Source organism: Pinus tabuliformis, chromosome 4_2 (assembly GCF_031772625.1).
Source record: "Pinus tabuliformis cultivar Carrire ecotype Pingquan chromosome 4_2, CPIR1, whole genome shotgun sequence".
NCBI lineage: Eukaryota > Viridiplantae > Streptophyta > Pinopsida > Pinales > Pinaceae > Pinus > Pinus tabuliformis.
In genome coordinates, this window is record NC_142304.1 from 902,940,460 (window position 1) to 902,951,224 (window position 10,765).

The window sequence follows — 10,765 nt, forward strand, 5'->3', positions numbered from 1 at the left end:
TTCAAGATGCTCGACACTTGTTAGTGCAGTAAGGGTCTTCTAGTTCCTAGGCTATCTTAACTAACCCTTTCCCCCAAGGGTAGCAATTGCTTGCTAGCAGGAATTCAAACCCTGGTACCTCTGCAGGGGGTAACCAGGAGGGGGACAATTCCTTAAATGTCTTCATGATGGGTTCTCATGCCAATGTGGCCACACAGTCACGTGATTATGGTGAAGCTAAAACATCCAAGGATAAAGTTGTTCCCGGAACTATGGACCCACTTCATATCGAGCGACCCTTTGTTGAGTCTATACCTCGTATGCTGAAAGGTTCCGCCAAGCACGCTACTATCAACCCTAATGCTAGGGTAGCTCAGAATTACTCCATTGTGGAGGATCTCGCTCAGATTCCATGCGCAATGTCTGCTTTAGAGGTACTCCAGTCATGTCCAGCTCAAAGAAGTGCTTTGCTCTCGACAATAGGGGAAGTTGATCCAAATAATTCATTAGCTCTCACTTTTGATATGCATAATGTCAAAAAGAGACTTCCTCATCATATGGATTTCCAAATAAAGTCTACTTACCGGAAAACTAATATTTTTCGGATGGTTATAGATGAGGGAGCTTCCACGTGTGTCATGTCTATGTCATGTTGGAAGGCCATTAGATTGCCTTCAGTTGTTCCTTCATCCACCCTCATGACAACGTTTGATGGTCATTCTTATAGGCCACACGGGATTATCCCAGCCTTTCCTATATGCGTTGGAGGAAAGGTCGTTAATGTCAAAGTAGAAATCATTGATGCCAACCTAGATTATAATCTCCTCTTAGGACAAAATTGGATGTATGAAATGGATGTCGTAGTTTCGACTATAATCCGAGTCCTTTGCTTTCCTCATGAGGGGAAAATTGTTAAGGTTGATCAATTGGATTATTCTCCAATTGATCCTTGTGCAACTTCAGATTCTATTGTTCTAATGGTGGATAACCCTCGTCAACCTATCGAGAATCTAGGTGTCGGGATGTACTCTTCCTTAATGGGTGTATTTGATCTTCCCCCTCCTACAACTAGGATAGATACAATTTCATCCTCCAAGGAGCCTTTACGGAACGAGTTTGTTCAAACTCATTATTTTTTCGGATCCTAGGGCCTTATCTTCATCTGCGACCACATCAAATGACAGCAAGGTGAGTGAAATAGAATCATCTATGTCTGCAGTAGAGCTTAGATATGAATTTATCAATAACTCTATAGACGACCATCTTACTCGTCCTTCAGAAAAGGAGTTAGATGGTGATGTGACCCCTACTTGGACCCTTGATTCCACTTCTGCTTTGGATTGCTTAGATATAGTTTTTCCATCTGATGAAGCGATATTTGAAGCAATGATGGTTGTAGATCAACCATTGGAAGATTTACATCATCATTCATTTTTCCGTCCTCCTTTGCATGAAGTCGAATCTAGGTCCTCTAGTCTACCTACTAGTGATGTTTGTACAGTTCCTTTGGCTCCAACACAGATGTATGTCAAAGGTAATATATTGATTCGTTCAATGAATGTACCTATAAACATCCCTAGGAGCAAGTTGGCTGAGCCCCCTGATCAGCTTTACCTCAAGAAGTACTTTGCCTAGGTTACGACCGAGCAATGGATTCTTTGTATATTTTGTATTTTTGTACATATCTCATAGGGATTTTTTGATATCAACACTTTTTTATCTGCTGTGGTAGGTGTTGATGGATGACTTGGTCTATTTTGGATTCACCAATGGTGCTAGTCGGCACAGCCGGAACCTCGCTTCCGCAGCTTGGGTGATCTACTATATAACTAGTCAGTTGAGGGTGTCAAGGGGAGTATGCATTGCTCCTGCATCAAATAATATGGCTGAGTATACTGCCGTCATTAATTTACTATCTGAAGCTATTTCTTATGGAATCGATTCATTGGTAGTCTATCTTTATTCACAACTGATAGTGTCACAATTGAATAACATTTATCGGGTTAGGGATCCATGTTTATATCACCAATATTTAAGGGTGAGGTTGTTGCAAAGATAATTTACTTACATTACTTATTTACACATTCCAAGATCTCATAATTGGTTAGCAGATTCTATTGCTAATCAAGCTTTAGATTGGCACATCATTCATTCATCACGATAAAATCAAGCATCAAAAAGTCGAAACTATATATATATATATATATATATATATATATATATATATATAGATATATATAGATATAGATATAGATATAGATATAGATATATCTCATAAAACATCTTGAATATACATAATTGTGTCCAAAATAATATACAAAAGTTGGGACTCAAATGCCAATAATCATATCCAGACTATCTATGACTCGACTCAGGATGATCAACCAAGTATGTGACTACAGCCTTAGCCACATGCCTAAGAGTCTGAACCCAGTCCTGTGGCATTCCAACCACACGACGCTACATATCTATAGGGAGACCCTCTACCACTGCCATCGGTACTCAGTGAGTTAACCACACCAAGTTCCGCTGAAGTGTGCATAGGACCCGCTCTATATCAGTAGCCGCCTCTTCCCCACCATAGTTGCGACGTCCATGCTGTGGGAAACCATTTGGTCATATTGGCCCAATATCTGGAATATGATCATTACAATATTCATCTGAATCCCATCAAAAATATTTTTCAAGTTCATTTTCATATTTGAAAAATCATAAAAATCATAAAATCAAAAACATTTGTTACCTATATCTCCCCATGCCACGCCTGGTGGTAATGCTATATCAGGATCTCCTCGAAAATCCAAGCCGGCATAAAGGTAATCATCCACTGTGATGATTTGCTACTCCCACCAGGAGAAGAAATCATTATCAAAAGTTGTCCATGGTACATCCCCACCTCCTAGTCATTTCATCAGATCAGCCCACCTGCCAATCCGTGGATCTCGCTAGCTACTGATCGGAACTAGTACTCTAGAGCGTAGTGTTGGTACCTTCTCGAAAAAGAAGGAGCACAAAATGGTCCCATACCCAAAGTTTTTGTTCTGGCCCTTTTTTATAGATGATAGCTGGCTCTTCAAGTTGGTGAGAAGAGGTGTACACCAATCAAATACTGTGGTGAGACGGTCTACTGCCAAGCTCATGGAAAGTCATGAAGCCTAGTGTAAGGAAGCTGATCCATTCACTCTGGCTATAGTGAACAGGATGTTCCTCAATGACAAACTCTCTATGTGTTTTATTGGAATTTGGATTCCAATCTTTTCTAGATGGCCCGGGCAATATATATGCACATAGTCCTCGAATGCTACCTCATCGTTGGCCCGTAGAATGTACTACCTCTCCCCTCCGGGAAAGGCCTATGATAAAATAAATATCCTCAATCTCTATCCTCAGTGGCATTTGATCAATCATGAATGAGTCGTCCTTGACACTCCAGTAGTGAATAAGCATTTCAAGCAAGCAAGTATTTTCCTTCGTATTTGGCATTTTGAAAAATTTTAGCAAGCCACATCCTCTTAAGGCATCCAAGGCTTGTTGATCATTCATAACCTCATCATCAACAGTGGCATGCTCCCTTTCCCTCCAAGTAATGGTCATCCTGAGAAAAAAACAAGTTTGGACCATTAGTTTTTTGTTTTGAAACTTAAGCAGTGTATACGTGGGTCTGTTTTATACACAGTCATGTCTAGGGCCAGCGTATACGCAGGTTTCATATAGCCAACCCGCGTATACGCTCCGACAAAAATTTTGACATAAATTCAACGGTGAAACTTTAATTAAAATTCTTAAAAACAATCACAAATTTATGCAAGACAAGTTTGGGGGTTACCTGGTGATTTTGGGAAGATTTGAATGGTCGGATTCGGCAAAAGGCAAGCTTGCTTCTTTTTCTCCACTTCTTGTGTTCTTAACTCAAACGGCAACAATGGTGAGTCAAAAAACTATTTTATAAGCTTTGAAAATGTCAAATTTTTTGAAAACTTGATTTTGTTTTGTCTCATGTAACTTTTAACTTGGGAGCTTTGAGTGTCGAGAATGGATTGTTTTTCAGGACATTTTGGATGCTTTTTCGATAGTTTCGTGTCGGTTCCATGACTGCTGACCCGTCATGGCAGGTATCGTTTTCTCACTGGAATATAGGTTAGGGAAGCCACTTTTCCGTTGCATTTTGCATACTAGCCTCCATTTGTCGATCCACTTGCCATAGGGTCGATCCCATCATGTTATGGTTAGTAAACCATATTCACTCACTGATTTTTTAAATCATGGCACGATGGTAGAGCCATCCTTTTCATGGGCATCGTAGTTAGAACCTCACTGACATTTGTTTCCCATGCTGCTTCGATTTGAGTAGGCTCAGGAGTCCTCTGTAGTCCCATGACTTATGCGATGAAGACTCATTCCTCTTTGCTTCTTCACTTTGTTTTGGCCTTATACCCTAGAGGCTCCTTCGTTTTCAATTGTACTATTGCATTGCATTTTGACCATTTGCACCTTTTGGCCTTGAGCCGACTTCACTTGGGCTTGTGTTTAAGCCACTTTTTGACCATGTCATCTACAAAATCAAACTTGCAATCCCTTAGCTTCTGCAACTTGACACCCTATGACCCGTGGAAGGAACATACCTTTGAGTGTCTTTGACCAGTTTTGCCTCCCTGCATTGAGCATAGGATTGTTCCAATCCCAGGAACTAGATCATCTGCTTCACCAAAACTCATTCTTTCTACTGTATTATAGCATTCTTTTATTCTTTTTCCAGCTTAAATAAAAAGACAAAAAAAATTATATATTCCAAAAAGAGGAGGATCGGGACAATATTTCCATTTATTGTTGGCAGCTAGAGTCAGTCGTGTCGCCCTTAAACAAAGCACTCAAAAGAAAGTCTCTCCTCCATTTAGGCGGGATTTAGTTTGACTTAGGTACGCCTTAACCTTGTTATGGAGTCAGTTCTCCTCCGATTGGTTATCTCTTCCAATCATATGGAGAGTTCATTTGTGCCTCCTGCATGACGAACTTATACAGAGTCATCATATGCTACCACATGGTCATCATTGATTCATGCTTTTGTTCAAGGGAAGTTAGCCTGAGTCAGCCTCTCTACGGTGTCTCTTGACTCATTTTTCAATCGGCCATCCCTGGTTGTCAGTGTCTTGTCCATCATCACATCAGTTATGTTGGTCCTTTACTCATGCTAGTTTGAGAAGGTATCCATTGACTTCTTGTTGGTGGGTCTTATCCTTATCAATGACGACATCTTACTCTGAAGGCAGGTCTAGAGCTGCACCCTAGCCCTCTTTTCATTATTGATAGGTCACCTTGTGCTCAGCATCGATCAGTATCATGGGTCTTTGACTGAGTGATTTCCCTTATGTTCAACATTAGTTTACATTATCACACATTGGGATTCATGCAGTACCTTGGTTTCCATTTCACCCTATAGGTGGATACCTCACCTCTGTGTCATCTTTCATTATTGGTTGGTTCAGAGGGTTTCTGTCGTGTGCTAGCCACATCTTGTGTACACCAGAAACGTGCTTCAGTCAGGTTACTACATCTTTTTCGTTCAATTCCTTCCACATTATTGGCCTGCGGGTTACACTCGTGCTAGATTGATGAAGGATGCCCTAATGCCTTCCTTCTAGTGGATCTTTCCAAATCGACTATAACTCATTGCTTTGGGGCAAAGGTCTAGAGTCCATTTGGTAGTACCTTGGGGTTTGCAATCATTAGTGGCAGATCCTTCGCTATCGACAGTAGGAAACCATTATTGTCTCCTGATCGATAGATTCTTCTAGGTGTTCAAATTCAGATCATTTATTCACACTTGTTAGATTGTATTGGGGTACCTTGAATCTCATTATCATCATCGGTGAGTAGTCTCACATTTGTTAATGGTATACATCAATGACTGGTAATCAAACGATTTCTCACATGTTCAACTTCATCTCATTCATTCCCATTGTGTAGAAATGTACCACGGTGGTCGATGAAGACCTCGGGTTACATCAACATTCATTGGTTCACTTGACAGTTGCTCCTGTGGCTGCTAGTTGATACCATTCCACCTTATATGTTGCAGTCATTCATGGCGACATTCTATATGCTGGCACTTGAGTTTGCAGTGTAGTACCATCTTATTCCATCATGTTCGTTTGGTACTATTGGGATCAATCTTTGATATCAGTGATCAGCTTCATCCTTCAGCATCATTGACATTCTTATATGTGATATTCAGACATGTACTTGTTTGATCATGGTCAGTTGATCCATTATGTATTTCTAGTCTTCTATACTTGTATACTTAGTGGATCAGCTTATACTTGAGATGCGGACATGCTTTACTTTCTCTGAGCAAGGGTATGCCCACCTCAGACAGTGTTTCTTTCTGATCTCCTTTTTGTGGCTTAGCAGGCTGAAATCTGGTGAAGTCCTTCTCAGTTTTTAACTAGTTTCCTTTCCATGTACTTAATACATTTTGGCCATCATTTACCCCTTTTGACCTCATATATTACGGGGCATCTGTTATAGCTCCAAATCTCACCCTTGATATTTCTGATGCTGCACTTATGGCCTAGGGCAACCCCTCCTTCCACACATGGTCCAAATACTTCAAAAACAATGTTTTACTCCCTGTACGTGACATTTCCCTGAGCTAAACACGTGTGTACGCGGGTCAGTGTATACCCAACCCTCATATATGTCTTAAAACGCTTAAAAAAATTAAATCTCTTTAATTTCGGGCGGAGATCACGGGTTTTACCTATTGATTACCTATTAGTGCCCATGGGCCAACTGTTCCCAACGAATTCCCAACTAAAAAACTACTTTGGGAGAAGTATAAAAAGGCTTCAATGGGAAGGCCTTAGGTGGGAGAGAAGAGAGAGAATTACTCTGCTGAGATTGTCCTTGATCAGGTCTAAAGATCCTTGTGCTTCCAGCACTTCCCCCACTACAGGAAACCCTTGTTTCCTTGAGTTATGATGTCATTTCACTAGTTGAAATATCTTTGTGTGAGTCATGGAAGGAGCCTTTTGAAGACTTGGGAGTGGACGATCCGAAGGACGGTTTTGCTTAGAGCCAGCAAGAGGAATATTCAGGTGATATCATTCCTTACTTTGTTTTAGTTATCTGCAATAAAGAAATATTTGTCTTGTTCCCGAAAATCAATCTTCTTTATGCATATGATGTTATCGTTATGGTTTAGATATGAATAATTGTTTCAATTGTATAACTAACCATCTTTCAATATGTTATGAAGTGGATTTCTATATGATACTTGGTCCATATATTGAGATGCTTCTTTGAATTGGTTGTTTTGTAGGTTCAAGGATCGAGAGGAACTCTAAGAGAGTTTGAACCCTGGTTGGATCTACCCAAACGAAGGACCCCCAGGTGCACTTCTATTTGCGTAGTTTTCTTGTTTAAGTATCATGGCTGTGTGGAATGCTTGTTTTTTTACTGTAGATAACCCCTGCTCTGCTAAGGTGTTGACACAAAACCCTAGGGGACTTTATCCCTCAACAATAATAAAGATCATTCAACTGCAATAAGAAGTGAAATCGTTCAACAATAACCATTTTGGATAAATAGTTAGCCAAAATGATTGTGAAAGATATATCACACATAAATCATTCATGTATTCAGAATAAAGTCAAAGCCAACATCATACAAAAGTGCAATAATGCTAATTGTAATTCAAACTTTCACACATAAAACAATTGAAAGAAGAATTATTGCGTGATACATAAATAAAACAAGATCGTAAGATAAAAGTACCATATATGACGAGTCCTGTTCATGTGCTTCAGAAATATTGACCTAATTCCAATCAATCCAACATATTCTAAGAATACAAAAGTGCATTTCATTAGAGCATGCTAGACATTTAAGAGAAAATATATCATGTTCCATTCATTCCATTAGAACCTCCTCAAAGGTACAGAAGTGCATGTTTTGAAGAATGTTTTTGATAAAATTTTTGGACCCCTCTCTAAATGCATGAGAGGAGTTTAAATACTAAACTATAGGTCCTAAAATAGATTATTACAAAAATAGTTGAGGAGGTTTAAACGACCTGCCTGAGATTATCCAGAAATAAAACTAAAATAAAAATAGAACTAAGTGACTAACTCCTTTGCATTCGATCTTTGAGATAGTAAATATCTATCATAGGCTTGAGCTGTGTTATTTGGATGATTGCATATTTCAACTGCCCAACAAATATGGCATCTGTCAGCGCTGGCACCATTTTTTGTGTGGAGGTAGTTAGGAATCACAAGGTCATCCACTGACAGTATGGTTTTACCAAGAACTGCTAGTATGCTTCCCAGTTTATCTTTCCCATTTGTCTGATTACCTCCTCCTTTTCTTTTGCAGCCTGCCTCCATTGCTACTCTAAATGTTTGGCATTTCGAAGAAATCCTGGTATAGACTCTCCAACCAAGTTGGCTCCATGTAGATTTTCGGTGATGGCTTCTATAATGTTGTTTGTTGCTGCTGCCATGACCGTTGTTTCCCTTTCTGCATGCTTGAGCTATGAATCCAAATCTATGAACAAGATTTCTTTATGCGATTCCTCCAGCTTCGGCAAATCATCTTTTCACCCATCTTCCGATTCTTTCCAGGTGATAAAGTCAGAAACCCTTTTATGGATTTCGTCATACTCAATTCTCATGTCGACAACTTGGCTTGTTAGTTTATCACTGATCTTGCAATAAGGACTTATTTGCGAGATTTTCTGGCATAGGACTTCCTTTTGCTGCATTAGTTGGGAGTTAAGACTGAGTGCTTCCTTTATGAACTCATCGATTTACGGATTGTCTTTATACTTAACTGTCATGGCTTATATCTGCACATCTTTTTCAGCTAGGCTGGCTTGATTTTGTATTTGCATCTGTTCAAATTCCTGCTTGAGCTAGGCTACATGTAATTCTACTTGTTGATTGGATTTCTCCTAAGCTAATTGTTGTTCCAATAGCAAAATATTTTGTTCCTTTTCTCTAAGCAACATTTGGACCTCTATTGCTTTGTCAATAGTTGTTGTAGAATAGGCCCCTATATATTGCGACAATCTTGTGAGGTTTTCAGATGGGTCCATGGGCGCGTCTTTCCATACAATGTCCATTGGTTCATTATCAGGAGTCGTAATAGCTGAAACATCTAGCTTCCTCTTCTTCCTCTGTCTCTTAACGACAACTTTGTGGGCAAGAAAATAAAACACATCTAATGGAGGAATTTTCTCAATTTTCAAAATAATTTCTGAAGTGGGGGTGGAAAGAATGAGCTCAACATCCTGAGTGACTACAGTTTTTTCCACTGTTATTTCTTTAGTTGACTTATGCTATGGAGTTTGTATCTTAGATGCTTGCTCATCTATATGAATCTTCTTGTTGAAATGCTTCCATTCCTTTTCCAAATCAATAATTGGGGGTTTTGCTGACTGAGTGGAAGTAGAGTGAATTTCTTCCTATTTCTTTGCTGAGGTTTGCTCGGTTCTTTCTTCTGTCATTTTGACCATGTCTCTTTCGGACTCTTTATTTTTATTGCCTCCCCCATTTTGAGACTCTTTCTCTGAGTGCTCTGGCTCATGAGTAGATCTCTCCTAGGTCTCTGCTTCAGAATTCTCTATGGAGATTTCTTTGGAACCATCCTCCAAGCTTACACTGGGAGTTGGCTCCCTTATTTGTTCAATATGTAGTAGGTCCAATGGGACCTTCAATAATCTCCTCTTTCTGTACACATGGAAGGATTCAACATCATTTGGGGAAAAAAGTAGTGATGCCATATGTGTCACTCTGCAAATGTTTCTTTTGTAGGAAGAGGTCATCAAAGGCATCTTCCTCATGGGTGAACGATTTCACTTTCACCAGAGTAGTGAAGTACTTAACAGTGCCATTTGGGTCATACTACCTTCCTGGGAATGTAGCTAATTTCATAGATTTCATAATCCATGCCTCTTTGCATGCATGTCAAAAATCATGTAGTGCGAATGCACCACATTGCAATGGAAATGTAGGCCAAATGGCCTTCTTCTGTTCTTTCAACCCTTTGCTCAACCCACCTTCCCCTGCCATTTGGTAGGTTATCTCCCTAGCCGTTAACTTGTCGGGGACATAGTATGGGAGGACATGTGGTGAAGCAATGCTCCCAAATACTCTGATATAGGTAAATGTATCCTCTCCAAATCATCTGGCTAGAGGCAAAATATCCACTTCAACTTCTTTGGAAAACCTAGGGGCGGTTGTGCTGTAGAATTCTTTATGGATGGGCATCATAACTCCTTGAAATATCTTATAAAAATGGGGGTGAAACTGAGACCCCCACAAACTCTTATGGTACACATCGATAGGAAGCAGGTCTTGCACAGTCCACTTCCATCCCATAATAGGAAATTTAGAGCTAAAACAGATTGTGTCCATTACAAAGGCACTCATGAAAAATGGGGGATAAACTCTTAAAGAGGGATTCCTCTTTCTCCTATACTCCATAATGGCTTTCGCCAAATTATCAGACAAAATTTGAGCCCAATTAATTATTGTTGCATTCACAATTGATTCTATTAATGGCAGCCACTCCGGGGAAAATTTGGTACTATTAGGCTTACTGAAAAATCTACATAACATGGCTACTGCAAGATTATAAGGGGGAGAGATAGATGTCGTAGAATACATACCTGTCTTATCCTGTTTGATCTTGCTTTCGTTTTATGTCTGGGTCCGCATAACGTCTGCTAGGTCTTCATTCTCCTTAGCAAATTTCTCGAGGAACTTTTTATTGTAGAGCTTCTATG